Raw genomic sequence first — 18,612 nt, forward strand, 5'->3', positions numbered from 1 at the left:
GTTTTTTTTTTTTTTTTTAATCATGTCAAATTGACCTGTGAGCATTTTTGGCGCACCACAGAAACAAATATAACAAAAAAATAGCTGAACAAAGATTTATGATGGCGACCCTGAGGCATTTTCTCCCTTTCCGGAACAAACTAAAGCCAAGGAGGGATGAAGAAAAAAAGTTTGTGTAGAATTGACTCAATTTTATTTTGTCAATTAGTTGCACAAAATAAAATCATCCGTATCCTGATACTTTTTTTTTTTCAGTAGCTCTATAGTCGACTTCAATAAACGCGTCTGAATCCAAACTACAAGCCCATCAGATTTTATCCATGTAGCAGATTTGGTTCTCCTTTTTTTTTTTTGTAGTGGGATGTGATGAGATCGCGGCACAGCACGATGCAGAAAACATCCCAAGTGGAAAGGCGGGATTCTAATGAGCAGCTAACTAATGAGCGTCTCTTGTTTAAATAAAACAACTCTGCGCGCCTCCCGTAAACCGTTGCCGTGGAAACAGCGTTCACAAAACACACAGCCAATTACAATTCATGGCGGGAAAATATCACTCATGAATATTTAGGCGACGCGAAGTCTCGAGAAAGTGTCGAATTAACTAAGCAAACGGCGTACAAGGGTGGAAGCGTGCGAAAATAACGCGTCTCCGCAAACGCAAACATGAGCTCGTTTAATTGTCGTCAGAGTGATGATGCAAAGTGATTAAATATGGTGTTAATCGCTGACATCGTGGAAAAAAGTCAATTAGCAGCCTAGATTTTTTTTTTTGTTGTCATGAAGTGTTGCATGCGCGGCAAAAAAACAAAACAACAACCAAAACACATTGACATTTTTCCACAACGACAGTGATAATTTGAGCGGGTTTTTTTTTTTTTTTGTTTCAAGTGGGTCTGCTCGGCGAGGCGAAGGAGGCGGCGCTGCCGGTTTTCCCTCATTAATTACAAAGATAAACAGGCTGTCGCCGTGTCCTCCTTGATGCTGAAGGTCACGTCGCAGTTATCGCCGGCGCTTTGGCCGCTTGCTCGCTCGCTCGCTCATTCGCGTGTGCATCTTCGTTCAAGTCGCACGTGTCTTTCTACTCCTTCTTGATTCAGTTGCGCATTTGAAACCCTAACTTGAAATACAAAAACGATTTAGTGATTTCGTGATGCGACGCTGTTTGAAGTCTGACGTAGGTACCAAACATGGTGACTTGCCAAACTGGAATGTAAACGTTATGCTTTGTCTCCATCTTGGAGGTGCCGAGGGACTGCGTTGAAGTGAGTTGATGCACCTTTATTCGGACAAAATTAGCGCTTTGAGGCATGTTGGCGCCAAGAAACTATGCTGAGATTCTTTTTGGAAAAATAAGGGCTTTGCTGACATCAATAGGTGATTACTCGCACATATTAATTGTTTGTAAATGCCCTTTGAATGCCGTACTTTGAACTGTGAAGCACATTGAGCTACCTTGTGTATCAAATGCGCAATTGAAATAAAGCTGCCTTGCCACAATCCCTGGAGCGGCATTCCGCAGTACAATTTCAATGGAACTGATCATTCGGTCATCAAGATTTCGATGAGTTGAGCAGAAAAAAAAAGCATTCGATTGGCGAGACGGGAGAGGAAAGATCACCTCGTCGTCGTCGTCACGTCAAGCCATGAGCCACCATGATTGAGGCCAAGCAGCGTCAACCCGACCGACCTCCTCCCGCTTATCCTCGCCTTTCGCTTGCGACCTTTTGCCTCGGCGCCCACGGCTCAAACATCAACCTCCGCCCTCCATCGCCCCCCCCCCTCCACCCCCACTCCCTGGCAATTGACGTTTTCCCAAATCCTCCCCCCATTACCGCCGATGTGATTCTATCCTCCCCAGGATGCAAGTCGGCCTCGATCCTGCGGTTATTGACCCACTTCGAGCTGGCAGTGTGACACACGACGGCTGACGGGCTTTTCGCCCCCCCCCCCCAACCCCACCCCACGCCGTGTGTGAACACGAAATCGTCCTGCTGTGATATGTTGAGCAAAGTCACAAACGTTACTCATCGCAGGGGAACAACCGAAGGGTGAGCATCATGGCCGCCGTGATAACAAGGATGCTTGCTTACTGGCTCCGCCTTTGACCAAACGCACCATTAGCCAAAGATAACTTTCGAAATAAACGTACACCGGAAAAAAAAAAATGGTGCGCTGAATTTACTCAATTTTAGTTTACGGTTGCACAAAATACGTTTACATTATTTTTTTTCCCCCCAACACTTCAGTGTTGCTCCCGCACTGATTTTCTTGTTGATTTGTTTGCGACAGCTTCCATCTCGCCATCGGCGTGTTTGCGCGATTCCGAGCCAAACGACGACGCGTAATATCCAATCCGATGTTGGTCAAATGGGTCTTGATTTGAAGATGTTTTCCACGCTCGTCCGCGAATCTTGTGAGTTGATTGCACGATTGGCGAACACTGGGGGGAGCGTGGATGGGGTGTAATTCGGCTGCTGATTAGATGACTGTCAGGTTAAAAAAAATAAAATAAATAACATCGAGCTCCGTTGCCCTTTCAATGATTAGTTTTCACGTGTTGTGTACTTGTCAGCATGTCATCATGCTATAAATAACCGAATGTCGGGAATGAATTTATGAAAATTGACTTATTTGACATTGCTCTTTTTGTCAGGTTTTAACAACTGTTTTTTTTTTTTTTTAATTTTCATTTATATTCGGTTTATATACGGTATGTTGTTAGTTGATCTGAATAGGTGTCCGATAAATTTGCTACCATATTTAATGAAAAACTTTTAACGTTATTTCTTTTTTCGCAAACAAAAATTTTCAACCCACTTCTTGTGCTTACTAAGCTAGCTATGCCCACACTCCGATAACGCATCTTCACTTCAGATAGTCAATGGTATGGCCACTTTAGAGTGCCTCGTCGTCGAGCATCAAGTGCACGCATGTCACTAAAGAAGGCGGAAGAGCAAAGTGATAAAATTATTTTCGAAAAGTCTGATGTGATAGCCAGCATGCAAAAAAAAGCCCAGTGTGGCCGCATAAGTGCGCTTCGTTGTCACAGAACGGAAAAGTCACGTGACCCCGCGTGGTATATTCACATTTACGGTATTCAGCGCTTATTTCGCATACAGCTAGTAGCACGTTTTGACAACGCAACTCATTTCCTTCAGCGGCGAACAAAGTCTATGTCGTGCTGCTTTCGATTCCCCCCCACCCCAAAATGTGCAATAATGAATTTCGCGGCATGCAAACTAGGCTAGCACATCATCAAACTTATGACTGCAACATTTTTATCAGCACTTTCTACCTCGCAAGCGCAACAGTGTGCTTTGGAAATCTTCCGATGAACCAGAGTGCCTTTGAAATTGGTCAGTTTTTTTTTTTTTCTTGCACAGCTTTATTGGACGCTTGACAAGCTTTCAGCGCGGACTTCCACTGCAATTGCGGCCAATATTCCCAAGTAAACATTTACTGACATCCAAATGCCCCACACGAGAGAATCAAGGCCAAATATGCTATCGGGGTCTTTTAGTTAGTTTTTTTTTTTTTAAACACGGTCTTCATACTTCCAAAAAGCCAAAACCAAATTTGATTTTCAAAGCCTTGAATTTTGAAAAATGGTGAAATGCCATGACAAAAAAGGTAGACGGCCTCCTCGGCTACCTTGTTTTTGGATCTCAATAAAAAAAAAAATAAACCAAAAAATTTTCTTTGGTTCCCGTTACACTTGTTTCTGCCTCTTGTGCATTTCGGAGTACAGTGGTATCTCTACTGACAAACGTCTCTTCATACGGAATTTTCAAGTTACGAAACGTCTCAACAGGAATATATAGCCTCTTGTTACAAAAGAAATTTCAAGATATCAAAGGTAAAAATAGAGTATAGGCTGCTAGTCGCAGCTCAGAGTTTCCTGAACGCTATCTACTCATAGCTGCTCTGCCAGTGGCTATTATGTAGCATCTTCCTGGAAGCCCATTAGGTAAGAGGGACTTCTATCGAATCTGTCTCTGTGTGTAGATCGATAGATGTGTCTATGCAGTGTCCTCGTTCTTCGCCCCTCGGGCCATGAGGTGTTCCGAGAGTTTTATGTAAATGCTCACGATGCTGATGTTTGCCTTGGACATTTTCGAAGGATTGTTAAAAGCCGACAAAAGCAAACGTCCTTGGATCAGTTCTTTAGAAAACGCTAGGCAAAAACCACTTCTGAGAGAGAACATGGACTAAGGAGGGCAAAAAAAACCCCAATGCATTTAACACAGTTAAAGGTTAAATGACCATTTTTATTCTTTATTCTTTGTTTTTTTTTTTTTACATTAAGTAACAACTTTAATTTATTGTAACATGTATTTGTTACATATTTTGATGCATTTTTATGCTTTAGAAAACATTTAGGTCTGAATTTTCGGGGAGCTTGGAACGAGGGCATTTAAATGGAAAACGTGTCTACTTACAAAATTTTCTCGTGAAGAAATTTCAGCACCAATTAATTTCGTAAGTAGAGGTACCCCTGTACGAAATAAAAATGCGCGGGAGGTCTTGCCGACACATCTTGACAGCATTCCTGCCAACGGGTTTACTTAAAATGCACGACACGTTCAAGTCCGTCTCCACATCCATATTGACCGATAATGTGCATATTTACAGTACGCTGTGAATATGCCGCTAGCTGGTCTTCATGATTCATGAGTGTAGCACCCCTCCCCCCCTAAAAAAAAAGGGGGGGAGGCACACAATCGCATCTGCAGAAAGGCCTTCGTTTCTTGTCAATCAATTAACATTATCAATATCCGGGTTGAATATCAGAAAAAAAAAAAAGAATTCTTAAATGGATATGCTACAAAAGCAATGCAGAGAATTAATCGCGGCCCCTTCTGTTCGACGCATTTTGTTTGTTTTCCATCCACTCCAGCACGGGCGTGAAGAGCACATTTTGACGCTGCACTCCACGTTGGTGCCGTGCATGGCATCCACGCCTAAATCCCATTTGGACTTGGAGCGGCGTCGCGAGCCGCCATCTGCGTTGCGAGCGCGACATCCAAATGTTGATGCAATATGGCGGCTAATGCCGGGCGAGACAGTTGGAGGATGCTTTCGGATGGACTGGATTGCACATTGGAGTGAGTCATAACAGCAGTTTCCCGCTCCCACTTGGCCGCCGGCTAAAATGTGAGCGACAAGCAAAGCAAAACGGCTCATCATCTCGGCTTTCTTTTCCGAGTGAACGCCGCGCAGACAGCGAAACGGCCAGGTAGTGTTTTCTCACGTCAGAGCTGATTTGTCTGCACAAAAGTCGAGAGGAAAAAAAAATGATGGATGGCTTCAATCTCTGCAGCGGGCGCGGGTATTCATCATCAAGAGCGAGCAAGCGAAAACGGCAGAATACTGCGTTTTATTTTGGGGGAGTTTTGTCTGGGTTTTTTTTTCTTTTTAAGAAAAACCTCTGCGCTTTAACACTGTTTTAATTTATAGCTCTCCATAGCAAAAGACCGCTTGAAATTTATTTATTCATCAGTTCCACTTCCTGGTGAAAACACATTGAAACCGATACGTTCAAAATGCTCCGATACAATGACACCGATACCACTTTAGCAGATTGACATCATGTCCATCGTGTTGACATACTTTCAATCAGCGGTCCATGAACACCAGACAGCTAGCGATTTGGCAACAGGTCGCATAAATCGACCTATTCGTAGATTGAAAAGAGAAAAAAAAATGAAATTGGCATTTTTGTTGTTATTTTGTAATGGAGCTTGTCCCGATCAGGAATAAATGACAGCACCCCCGCCCTTCCAATTGGCTATGCTATGAGGAATATACTGTGTACGTCAGAACTCGACGCCCAACAAAAAAAAATTGACAGTGGACCCCAAATATTCATGGCTCGGCAACACATACATATATTCTTTTCCTTTACATTTTTGGCGTCAACTATAAGCGCAGTTTTGCTCTTTACTTGTTCCCATCTCAGTGGCACTGATGAAAAACAGTCTCCCCACTCCATCATTTCATTGGCCCATTCTTGTCCGAGACAGATGGACGCCGAAAAATTGCGACGCGACTTTTTATCATTGTGAGCGGGCGCAGCAGTGGCAGTGAAGTTTGACGACTCGCCGTAAATAACAACACTCAATAAATCCGCTCATTAGTGCTTTGCAAATTCAAAGTTTGTGTGAGCAGCATGACATTCGCCAGACATATCGATCATGAGTAGACCCACAAAAAAAAAAAAAATTCTGTCACTTTGGGTTTTTTTGGGGCATTGTGATAATTTTCCCAGGATACTTTAAACATAAAGTAGTTCACGAGATTTTGAGCGATAGTTTCTAAATTGGAACTACGTGCACCAAACAGGTGGACGAGTAATTATAGTCTGATCACTTCATTTTTATCGCACCATTTCCTTGCTTATAAGCTGGAAGAGATTGTTTTTCGGCGAAGCGTCAATTCACCAAAGACAGTCACTTCCTCTTTACGAGGATACTACTCCGTTGTTAAAAAGTCAATGAAAAAGACACAAGGAGTGTTTTGTCTCCCCCGTCCTGATCTGCACAAAAAATTCCATCCAGGACCTTATGTTTCTTCCAAAAAAATTCCACTCGGACGACAATCCTTTTTGACGTTGCCGCCTGATCCGGTATTTGCAGCTTTTCCCGTCCGGTGTTGGAGATAAGACCCGGGAGCGAGGAGCCGCGCTCTACATTTATTCATCGGCGCCGCTCATGTGAACTGCGCCGGGCAGATAGTCGTTCAGAGCTGGTGAGAAATCACAAGTGCGTTTTATTTTTGTATTTTTTTTCTTACTGGACGTTGCGCGGTGAGAAATCACAAGTGCGTTTCATTTATTTATTTTTGTATTTTTTTTCTTACTGGACGTTGCGGAGTTCCCCCATATGAGCTTTACCGGCGCGTGACGATAAGCAAGAGCGCAGTCGGGGTCAGAGGTGGTTCGCCTCGCCGCGGATCTCCTTCTCAATAACCTTCGGCTCGCGTTGAACAAGCGACCCCGCCAGCATCCCTTTCAGTGTTTTCCGTGTAGAAAACCGCTGAGACGGCGCACTTACATTTCTCCTTTGCATCCTTTTTGCATCCCGTGGTGCGTTCCAATTGTCATATAGCTGCCCTATGGACACTGAACTCAATTCAGGTCATTTCACAGCAAGCAGCAGTTTGACGGACAAAAGAAATCGAAACAACACTTGGTCAGGTTTTAACAAAACACCACATGAAATTCCCTTTCACTAGCTTAATGCTAACACTAAATGCAAAAAAAAAAAAAAAACCCCGCAATTGACGCGCTGACGAACAGCAGCTCGGAAGACAGACAATAGAACAATTCTCTCAGGCGTGTTTTCTTTATCCTCTGCGCAAAAGACGCGCTGACGAACAGCAGCTCGGAAGACAGATAATAGAACAATCCTCTCAGGCGTGTTTTCTTTATCCTCTGCGCAAAATGATGATGACTGCAGTTTACGGAGTCGTTTACAGTAGTAGTGAAACTTTTTTTTTTCTGCAGTTTACTGAGTCGTTTACAGTAGTAGTGAAACTTTTTTTTTTGTGCCGGCATGATGGATTATACTTGGTGAACACATTCGAGACTGAATTAATCCATATAACTGCTATGAACCCTTTTTGTCATCTCTTTTATTTCCAATTATTACTTTTTTTTTTTAACAAATACTAGCACTCACAATCCATACTTCAAAAGGGGATGCATTCATCTTTTTTTTGGGGGGGTGGGGGGTGCGACGAGTAATTCACCTGCTTTGACTTATCCTTTATCAAGCGACTTTATTGATCATTTTAATAAAAGCAGCAAAGGCGGCTTCATTGGCAGCAAGTTGTTAGGTGGGCTGCGCGCTTCGGCGACACCACGATGAATGGCTTTTATTACCTCCCGCTACACCCGGCACTTATAACACCTTTTCTATTCTTTTTATCATGTGCAATCATTGATAGTCTGTAGCTGCAGACCCAGTTGTGGAAAAAAATATATATATTAAAAGAAAAAAAAAACAATAATAATGCCGCACCACTTTATCACGCGGCCGGCGGAGCCATGCATCATCCGGTCGGACAAATGCAGAAAAAGCCGCGGCGTATTAATCAAGGTCAGCGGGTGGGAAGAGAAAAAAGGAACACGGTAATTGACACTTTTCTTTGAACAAAATGTAAAATGTTCAAACAACATGTCAATTAAATATGTTTAGTTCACATTGGCAGTTCCATGCTTTCCTATAAAACACCAAACGTATCCATTATCTTTTAGGTCTTTGTTTTTTTATTTTCCAGAGCTGTATATTTAATTTTCAGGGAATAGCTAAAACCTGACATGACAGGAGTTTTACACGCATCATGAAGGCGAGCAAGTGAGCGCTGACCCAAAATAATTACCGTCTTCTCAGTAACAACGCAAAAAAAATATATTCTGGCACCATCTCATCCCTCGGCGCGATGAGCCGACGGGATGTCACACTCTTGACTTTCTTCCCGGCTGATAGAAAAAAGATCGGCGCTCCTCGACGACATAACTCGTCGGCGCGGCGGGACGGACGCAAGGTGTCAATTTGACACTCAAACTTGAAACGGAACACGCTTGACACGCCGCTCGCAAAAAGCGCGGCGGAATGACGATGGGGATTGGTTTGATGGGCGCGCGGGTGAAGCCGGTGGAAGCGATCGATCGGAATGGACAACAAAACGCACACGGGACACTATATTAGGCACACATCCAATGTCAATCGCCCTCATATCTACTGGAATAATATTGCTATTTTGAACAACAAATTTAACATTCATATTGCCGTTCACGGGCCATCAAGTTGGGAATTTACCCATTTGCAGATTTATTTTTTTTTTTGTGGGAACCCCTCATATCTGAAAAACTCCCATTTGCAGAATTGTGGGCGTGATCTAAATATCAAGTGGACTTGGACACAGACGTTGTGGACTTAAACTTGACTACAGCCTGGCACAGTGTCACAGTTTCAGTAGTTATTCCATTACCAGCATTTTCTTAATCCATCACACATCAGGAAATCTAAAAAAAAAAATCTATTTGAGTAGACAGTGTTTAAGTTGTTCGTCATATACAGAATAAAAGTACATTAGCAGCATAATAGAATAATCAATCAAGATCATCTGTTTTCGTGGAAATAATTCAGCCAGTCTGAATCCAATTAGAACTCGGCACATGCAGGACCAAACGACGCGATCTCGCCAACTTGCACGTGCGAAAGATATTTATCAGTAAGTCCAGCTGAAATCGACTATTTTTAATCTTTATTTCTTTTATTTTATGCCGAGGTGCGAGTCATTTGTCGTGTTTAGCCGGCACACCGCTGGCAGGCACCATAGGGACACATTTCAAAAGGGGCGTGTCCTATCTACCTATGCTCTTACCAGACCTTTAAATGTGGCTGACCAGTCCATCGCTAAATACGTCCCAACCAGGAACAAGTCCTAGAACAACGGATCCCATCCATCTGAAACCTATCAAATCACTTGCCGCTTCACCGAGATATTATTACTTGATCACACAGAGCGGGCTGCTTTAGTAAATTTCCATTACACCTTGAAATTGGACCCATATGATCGTGAGTATAAATGGAAGCGAGAAATAGGGCGAGAGAGAAAAAAAGCGGTCCTGTCTGCAGGACAAATTGAAGTCTGCTCTGATGGACAAAGATCACATTGAATTTCAGTGAGCACATTTTGTCTTTTTCTTCCTGTTGCGTAATGAGCCACATGTCGAGAAATTCCACCACATAGTACAATTCACTCTGGTAAGATGGTTATCAACTTTCACATAAATGTTACAAACAACAGACCAATATTTAAAAATGCTCGACAACAAATGCACAAGTACTATCAAGCAAGCAAACCAACAAACATCAATGAACATAAACCACGAGTGCAAAGAGCCAAACAGTTCTTACCTGCTGCCCATGTGCTTATCCTGACCCAGCAAACATTTCCACCCAATGAAATGAAGACCAGCTGGTGATGTAGCGGCTAGGCTAACCGACGTGCGTACGTGGCGGCCATCTTGGGAGGGGCGCCGCTGCCATCAAAGAAAGGCAATGCAGTCACGTTCAAAGTCAATCGTAACCTTCTCATTAATCAAAAAAAAAAAACATGTTGTCAATCAAGCTTCAAAAATGTTATTCACAGTGCCCTTGTCATAATTGTACATCGCAGCCTTTCGTGTTGGTTTGCTTTAGCACACTTTTGGCCTACTTGGTCAGGTAGGTCGCCATCGGGACGCATTTCAAAAGGGGCGTGTCCTATTTACCTATGCTATTACCAGACCTTTAAATGTGGCTGACCAGTCCATCGCTAAATACGTCCCAACCAGGAACAAGTCCTAGAACAACGGATCCCATCCATCTGAAACCTATCAAATCACTTGCCGCTTCACCGAGATATTATTACTTGATCACACAGAGCGGGCTGCTTTAGTAAATTTCCATTACACCTTGAAATTGGACCCATATGATCGTGAGTATAAATGGAAGCGAGAAATAGGGCGAGAGAGAAAAAAAGCGGTCCTGTCTGCAGGACAAATTGAAGTCTGCTCTGATGGACAAAGATCACATTGAATTTCAGTGAGCACATTTTGTCTTTTTCTTCCTGTTGAACGAAAGAACACCTTGTGGCCTTTTTTTTTTGTCTGGAAGCGGAAAGAACAAAAGAAAGAGAAAAAAAACCCTCATCTTCCATCTATGTCAAGTTGCTCACGCTGTGACATTCTTCCCCTTCAAGCTGATTTTTTTTTCTTTTTTTTTTTTTTTTGACCACCCTGACCCAACACTACCGATATTGCTTCTTCTTGTTCAAGTTTGGAATACGCTGCCTCCACCTCCCATTGGTCATAAAGTGCGTCGCGGGACACAGCCGCCGCTGGGGTGTTAATGCTGCCTCCACCTCCCATTGATCGGTGTGCGTCGCGGGACACAGCCGCCGCTGGGGTGTTAAGGGCATCTTTAGCGAAAGGCTGCGCCGCAGGATATTTTCATTAGATGCTAAACGAGACTAGCGGCGGCTGCAGATCGAAAGCCAATTACGAGACATTCCTCACGTCCATATGGATGCCGAGCAGCAATTTGGCGAATTTGATTACAAAATATGTTACTCCTTCAACAAGTCCTCTTTAATGGAGCGCCAATATGATGGTGGCAAGGATTCAGGGGCGGTATATAGACCGCAGTGGACATTTTAGGGCTTGTTTATGTAGTCTACAAAATGAACGTCACAAATTCACTGTTGTTTTTCTCCCGAGGCTAAACCAATACCTTCATTGTATTCGACAAATGATGATAATCAAGAATAGGAGGTAGGAGAGAAACAAGAGTTCATAGGAAAAAAAAAAAATACATGAATCTAGATTTGTACAGATACTTTTTTTTTTCTACCTCCTACACCCACTGATTTCTCCTGGGATGAAAGCAACGTCGTGCTTTGCCGCCATCTTGTTGCCCTTTTAGTGCCAATGTGCTGAGGAGCCTTATTTAGACAAAAGTGATACTTGTGGCATCTTGTTGCCAAGGAACTATGTTGAAGTGGGTTGAGGAACTTTATTTCGATAAAAGTAGCACATTGCTGCCACATTGGTCCGAGGAACTAAGTTAGACCGAACTGAGTTTGATTTTGATAAAAGCAGTGCTCTTCCACCCATTTGTGGAATCTTCACGCCAATGAACTACATTGAAATGAATTCAGGAGCTTCATTTACACACAAATTAGACTTTTCTGCCATCTTAGTGCCATGTAAGTATTTTGGAGTAAGTTGGATCCCTTGATTTTGACAAATGTAGTGCTCTGCCACCATTTTGTGGTGTCTTCATGCCAACGAACTACATTGAAGTGAGTTAAGGAGCTTCATTTGGCCAAAAGTAGTGCTTTGCAATCATTCTGTGTGGCATTTTGCTGCCAAAAAACTTTGTTGAAGTGAGTTAAGGCGATTCATTTTGCCAGCCCGGTGACTCCACTGCATTTTCCTTGCAGCGCAACACAGACGCTGCGACTATCTTAGCCATCTGACATTTCAGAGACATTCCACCGAGGGGGAATCGCGTGAATATCCCGACCCCTCCTCGGGCTGCTCTGCGGGGGATTACAAAAAGTAAATTGCAGCTTTGCGAGGACACCAGAGGTCACCCCCAATCTTTTTTTTTTCCCACCTTTTCCTGCCGGTTAATTCTCTCTAGACTGGTCCCTTCGGTGCGCTTCATTGCTCCGCTGTACAAATGCTTCCTGCCACTGATGTGCTCACCTGCGAACGCCGTGACCTTGCATGCAGCATCCAAGGGCTCTGCCGGAAGCAACAATGCCGCATCTGTCCTACATAGAGCCATGCAGGAAGACCCCCTGCCACATGTCCGATTTCTGGGAAAAAAAAAAAAAAAAATCTTTTTTTAATGTGAAAAAAAACTCTGAGAATGTTGTAGATGTAAAAAGGAAGCAAAATGATGTAAAAATAAAAAAAATAGAAAATTCAAACCAAATCCCCCAAAAATACAAAATTATTATTCTTTTTTAATTTGGTGGAATTCATTTCATGTATTTATTTAATGAGTTTATTTAGTCAGAATACTTTAAATAGTGCATACCATGCAGTTTCTCTAACTCTTCTCTAGAAAACGACAAACACAACTCCAGAATTCATGACAGTAACATGGAGCTTAGTTGACAATCATAAAACAATTCTTTTATTTCGAAATACAGTATTTAGGTTGCGTATCGTGTCGCTTGTAACTTCAATGGACTAAAATTATTTTTTTCTTCTATTCCTTGTGCCCATGTGTCTGAGCTCATACTAAAAGCGCTCTGGCTGCTGTTATTATTACGATATAGAAAAACAATAGAGAGGTTTCTCCATCTTAATAAAACAAAAAACAAAAAAACAAACAAAAAAAAAACGAGGGCATCACAAAAGAAAGAAATCACATTGCAGGCTTGATTGGACAAACAATCCCCCCCACCCCTTTAATGGTAGCATCATCACGGGCGATTTAGGTCAGCGGATTCTTTAGAGAGAAAAGAGAGAATAAATAAACCAGCTGCTACATCATTGTGGGACAAACTTGAAGTGTTTGCGCCTCCACCTGAGAGGAGGAAGAGGAGGCGGCGGCCGCCTGGGCGCTGAAATGAAGCGGCTATTGACGCAAACAAATGCCGGGAAGGTCCCAGCATGCAACGCAACCACAACAAGACAGAATGTCTAAATAAGACGCAGCAGACAGCCTGGGAAACATCTTGCGCTTCTTTACGGTGATGTCACATTCAGGTAAAAGTTCAGCATGAGGCCACAGTCGTCTTGACTCAATAGCAAAAGCCGGAAACCTTTTGACTCACAGCATTTTCTGGCAAACTTTTAAAGCATATCTTCTTTTTAAATGTGTTTTTACAGTAGACAGCAAGTCTGAATTTTGAGTGAGCTCCTTCGGTGTAGTACAACACTGTGCCACAACATTGCCGGGCAGCGCTGAGCTCCACTGGATGAGATACAGCTTATACATAACAGGAAGAAGAAAAGCAAGAGCTGGTCTGGCTCTAATTGGTATGTGTTGCTGCTCATTGCTAATTTCTGGAAGCACGTCAATGGTGTTTCACATTATATGTTAGCATTAAGTTACCAGAATCAGTTTTCAGTATACTGTAATTTATTTTAACATTTTACTAAACTTTTTGGAATCATAAACTTTAACTGGGAGTAACAAAAAATGTTTGACGCAGGCTTTTAAAAAGTCGAGTGTGTCTGAGTAAAAAAAAAAAAAAAAAAAAAAACCCCAACTAAATAAATATAAACAATTGTTCTGATGCCATCTGGTGTGTTCTTGGTGCCAAGCATCTTTGGGGAATTCGGTTAGTTTAGTAAGGCCATAGCTACGTCTAATAGTCAGAAAGGAGCTTTAAACCCATACTGAGGCATCTCTCTGCAAATACAAACCTTTCGAAGTTAGCAGCGATTATTTGAGTATTTTTGCTCTTCATGTCTGCGCTCTGTATCGTCCCCCATGAATAACAAGGGTTATGATGGCGTAAATGACAGTAGCACCTGTAGATTGTAATTCTGATGCTCACTGCAAGAGATGTAGCGCTTCTCCCTGCTGGGTTGCATAGATGTGATGTCACGGTGGTGTTAAATTTCAATAAACCAGCAGGCTTGTATCAAATCTGCAGCGCAGGTGTTGATGAAGACGAAGAGGAGCAGGAGGAGGGTAGTGGCGTTAGACGTCGCAGCCAGTCTGAAGCGCTCGCGTTTATTAATTTCCACGTCGCTGATGACGATCGACGAACAGGTTTATATTCGCTCATGATCTCGACCAAGGAAGATTGTGGGGGAGCAAATTCCTGTTATGTGATTTGAATTAAAGATATAAGACAAGATTTGGTCTGTAAGGGAGCCAAGTGGGAGCTAACAAGACAATATGAGCCAATGCAATCACTGGGTGGCCATTTTCCTGATGAACATTCATCTGCTGATTCAGCTGCTTCAAAGTCAACTTTTACAGAGTTCATTAAAAGCAACTTGATAATCTACACATGCTAATATTCATAGATTGAAGTCCACACTTGAGTTATTTCCATATGGCTGAGAGAGCGCCAGTGCGCCTGCCGTGCAAAGCTCCATTTAGCAAAAACTTTAATGTGATCTTTAATCATCTGATGCAATTATAGCCTCCCTTCCTTTTGAAGACGATCGTTAAATGTTACATATTAGCTGTCTTTTAAACTCGCTCTTCAAGTGCCTGGCCAGCTATCTTGTGGTCTTCGCCCAAGTTTCACATTTGTTTTGGGAGCTAATCAGCATGCTACGAGCTAATCGTCTGTTTGTGAGTCACATACTTTGGAGGTAATGTGTCACTAGGACCGCAAGATGCAGAACGTAAGGGAGTGTCACTGCGGAACTAATAGAGTGGGACTTTGATCGAAAGATACACAACTATGAAGAAGGAATGTCAAATCACTAAACAGTATGTCAGGGAGCCAAAGGGCAATGCTAAAAGCTAAACTAGGATAATCAAAAGTTCGGCCAGTGGGCCAAAACTGATCCATCACGGGGTTGAATCCGGTCTTTGGACAGTAGGCGGGGTACACACTGAACTGCACACACGGACGGACAAGCACACGGGAGTGAACAAAGAACAATAGATACAAGATCACGATTTAGTATGTAAGCTAATTAGCTTTGAGCTAAAGATACAGTACGAAAGGGAGGCAAATGATGGGGCTATGAACTTCTTTAAGAAGGTGGCTACCTGGTTAGGGTATCCAGCTACAAATCTGTAAAACAGCAAATAGAAAGTTGCTATGAGCTGAAATGTATGAGGTTTGAACCATTTCCCAGTCAGCAGACACTTTGTCAAGCGGACGTTTTGCAGCGCGTCTGGTGACTGACGACGTTTCCTCGCCACTCGCCCCAACATGCATCATTCGGAGGACGCCCGCTGTACTTGAGTTCAATTGCCGGCACTTGTGTAAATAATTAAAAGTCTCTTATTTCCCGGCTTCACCTTTCATCGTGTGCTGTTCAGCTGCGTGAGGCTGTGACACCTAGCTAGCTTACTGGATAGATAGGGGTGTGGCCCATTTGCAAAAAGGCTTACAAACATTGTGTCAAGTACTTTTTCCATGAACCTGTTCAGCACACAAGTGGAAGCATATAGACCAAACATAATATTCTTCACAGCTCCTCCGAGGCTAAGTGCAAGGTGACAAGCGAAGAAATAAGACATCAATTAAGGTTAAAAAAAAATTTGAGAGAGGAAAAAAAAAGGCTCCCCGAGAGAACCACTCGCAGAGATTAATGTGAAGTTCGGGGGCATCTGGAAAAAAAAAAAAAGAACCATTCTGCTCTATTTAGATGAACGCAACATTGACAGACGTCATATATCTGCTTTTGAAGGACTAAAAGATGAATAATTAGGTTGATGGCGTGCAGAGTGCACTTGGGTAGGGCGGCGTGGAGAAACGTGACGAATATGGCAGGCGTTCATCAAAGCTGAATTATTCACCCGCGTAAACGAAGGCTCATGAAAAATGGACGCCTTTGATGCGGCGAGGAGGCGAAATGAAACATGATCGCCTTCTTTGACGGCGAGGGTTCCTACATTATTGAAGATACTTGAAAGCAACACGACCACACTGCGGGTCAGCTCGGCTGTGTGCGCGGTTGAAATAATTGAGGTGCTTTATATGCATGTGTGTCTATCTATCTCTATCTATGGGTATGTGTGTGTTTGACGTTTGCAAGCTGGCCAAGTTAAAAGCCATATGCAGATTGATACCGTCTTTATTCAAGCGACGACGTTAAAAAGTGATTCTGTTTAAAGGGTGGTAGATAAACGTGCCCCGTGTTTCCTTTAAGGAAATCAAAGTCCACATGAGGACAAGGCTGCAGGCGAGTACATTAACGTGCTCCGCCGAGGAGGAAGGAGACACTTGCTTGGGCCCAAAACTGCTTGAGCTCTCCTCTCCTCGATCCTGCCGCTCATCCATGCTCTCTGTTTTTTTTTTAGCGTTTAAATATTTTTAAAGGCTGAGTTTGCATGAGCTGTGCACGCTTGTTCACGAAGATGTTAACTAACATGAACCCGAGATCAGCCCCACTTTGTCGTCCGAGGGTCCTGCAATTATTCCGGTGAAAAACAAAGTCGAATGGAATATTGATCTTCAGCAGGAGACCGCGTGCGTTATTTCACTGCCGTTAGAGGATTTCCACGCCATAAATGGTGCCCCCACCTCCCGGGGCTAACGCTGTGGCTTAGAACAGTTAGCATGTCGGTTCGTGCAAAATCTTAAGCTAATTTCCTTTTTTATTTTTTATTTTTTGTTAGGGTAATTATATGGCGTCTAAAACGATTGACAGCTGTGCTCCAAAACAATGTTGTTTTTTTTTTTTTTTCCCCCATTCGAGCTGGGAACTAGAATGCATCACAGCCTTCATTATCAGGATTGAGAGTATGTCAACCGAGTGTTGTTGTTTGGGAGACAAACGCCGGCTCCTTCACTTGTCTTGTCATTTAAGTGGGGCATCAGCCGGCTGAGCCGCTTTGAACGCGCCAACACGATGCCGAGGACTCCTTGAGGGACGCCGAATACCAGAGACGATCTCTTCCGAGATGTCAGAACAAAGGCGGGAAGTTGACGAGCGTTGAAAAGTTGACGCCGCCGATGTGCAACAGCGCCGGGATGAACGCGAGCTCGCTGTGAACATCCGTGTCCATTTAGGAGGGCAGATGCGGGACTAAAGTTGCGGTAAAGCGGGAAAATTAGCGTTGGAGTCGTGGTGGCGGAACGACAGCTTTTCAAACTATCAGAGGAAGGGGCAAAAAAAAAAAAAAAAAAATAGTCGCATCCCGTGCGTGTGTGTGCGGTGATAACTTGAAGGTCAGCGCATGTTGTTGACATATTCATCAAACAGTTTTGTGTCGGCAAAGAAGATAAGTCATCTTGCCACGCCGCTGACCTTTATATTAAAATGCTGTGACGGAAAAAAAAAAAAAAGAAATGACACCGTGTTAAGCGATGAGATTTTTATCATGGTTTGTTGATAAACCCGAATAAACGTTGAGATCACTGGATCGATTTTCAATTAGCATCACCACGGTATGTAGCGTCTCCGAGAGTGGCGATTGTTTTGGGCTTTCGCAAAGCAAATTGTGGGTTTAAAAAAAAAAGAGAGAGAAGGTAAACGGCACGCAAGAAGTAAACCACAACTAAAAAGGGGCCTCAAACTCCAGGCCCAGGGGCCAGATCCGGCCCGCCAGGTCATTTTATGTGGCCCGCGAAACTAACTTGTCAACTTGCTAAAATCTGTACTGAAATGTCAAATTGCCATGTGCAATAAATAGCGTTGAGATTTTGCAATTATTTTGTTACCCAGTTTACACTCACTTGAAGATTAATTGAACAAAATATTATCATTGACGTGACTGATTTCAAAACTAGTAATTCGATTAATTTGTCGCGTGCAAGTAATAATTTGGTGGTTTCACTGTCCTAACGGCCCTCCGAGGGAAGACGTAACTCCAAATTGACCTGCGACTAAAATGAGTTTGACACCCCTATTAGATCACATGATGAGCTGTCCACTGTAGTAACTGCTCAAGGGGAAGTCAAGTAAAAAATAAAAATAAAAAGATATTTGCAATAATATGTTTTATGCACCGCTGATGTTTTAATACTGCTTCATCTCTCCCCACGACTTCATTTTTTTTTTTTTTTTTTTTTTTTTTTAATGCGGTCACCCCTGTGAAATAAGTACAGTGCAGCTTTTTGGCATTTCCGCTGTGATTTTTTTTTTTTCTAAAATCTGGTATGAATCCCCTTCAATCAGCATCTGTGCAGGGACACCAAGGCATTCCGGAATGAGTTAGGATAAGAGTGTGAAGTCTGGCAGTCGCGGAACCGACCTCACTGATCTTCCTATCTGCCTGCGACAGTCACATCCTGTGGGGGTCACCTTGTCGGGAGTAATCTGCCTTTTCCGTGCGCATCATTCCGTTGAGTTCCGCTTGCAATGTATGTTTGTTCCTCCGTGCCGCTTCGTACCTGCGACGGGCCGAAACTAAGCCTGCCGTTTGCCGACAATGCGGACGCTCCATTTTCCATCACGTC

General features: G+C 43.1%; 1 protein-coding gene across 4 annotated transcripts in view; it reads right to left on the reverse strand.

Annotated features, from left to right (window-relative positions):
* The window catches only part of LOC109519016 (cadherin-18), a 123,152-nt gene that overhangs the window by 99,358 nt on the left and 5,182 nt on the right, over nt 1-18,612 (reverse strand). For all 4 annotated transcript variants that reach the window (XM_019875295.1, XM_019875269.1, XM_019875251.1 and 1 more), the window contains 2 exons: nt 12,263-12,375; nt 9,927-10,051 (listed from right to left, as the gene is read on the reverse strand). The gene's annotated coding sequence lies outside the window, so the exon portion shown is untranslated. The remainder of the gene's footprint in view (nt 1-9,926; nt 10,052-12,262; nt 12,376-18,612) is intronic.

The sequence above is a fragment of the Hippocampus comes genome, unplaced genomic scaffold (assembly GCF_001891065.2).
Source record: "Hippocampus comes isolate QL1 unplaced genomic scaffold, H_comes_QL1_v1.1 scaffold25, whole genome shotgun sequence".
Lineage (NCBI taxonomy): Eukaryota > Metazoa > Chordata > Actinopteri > Syngnathiformes > Syngnathidae > Hippocampus > Hippocampus comes.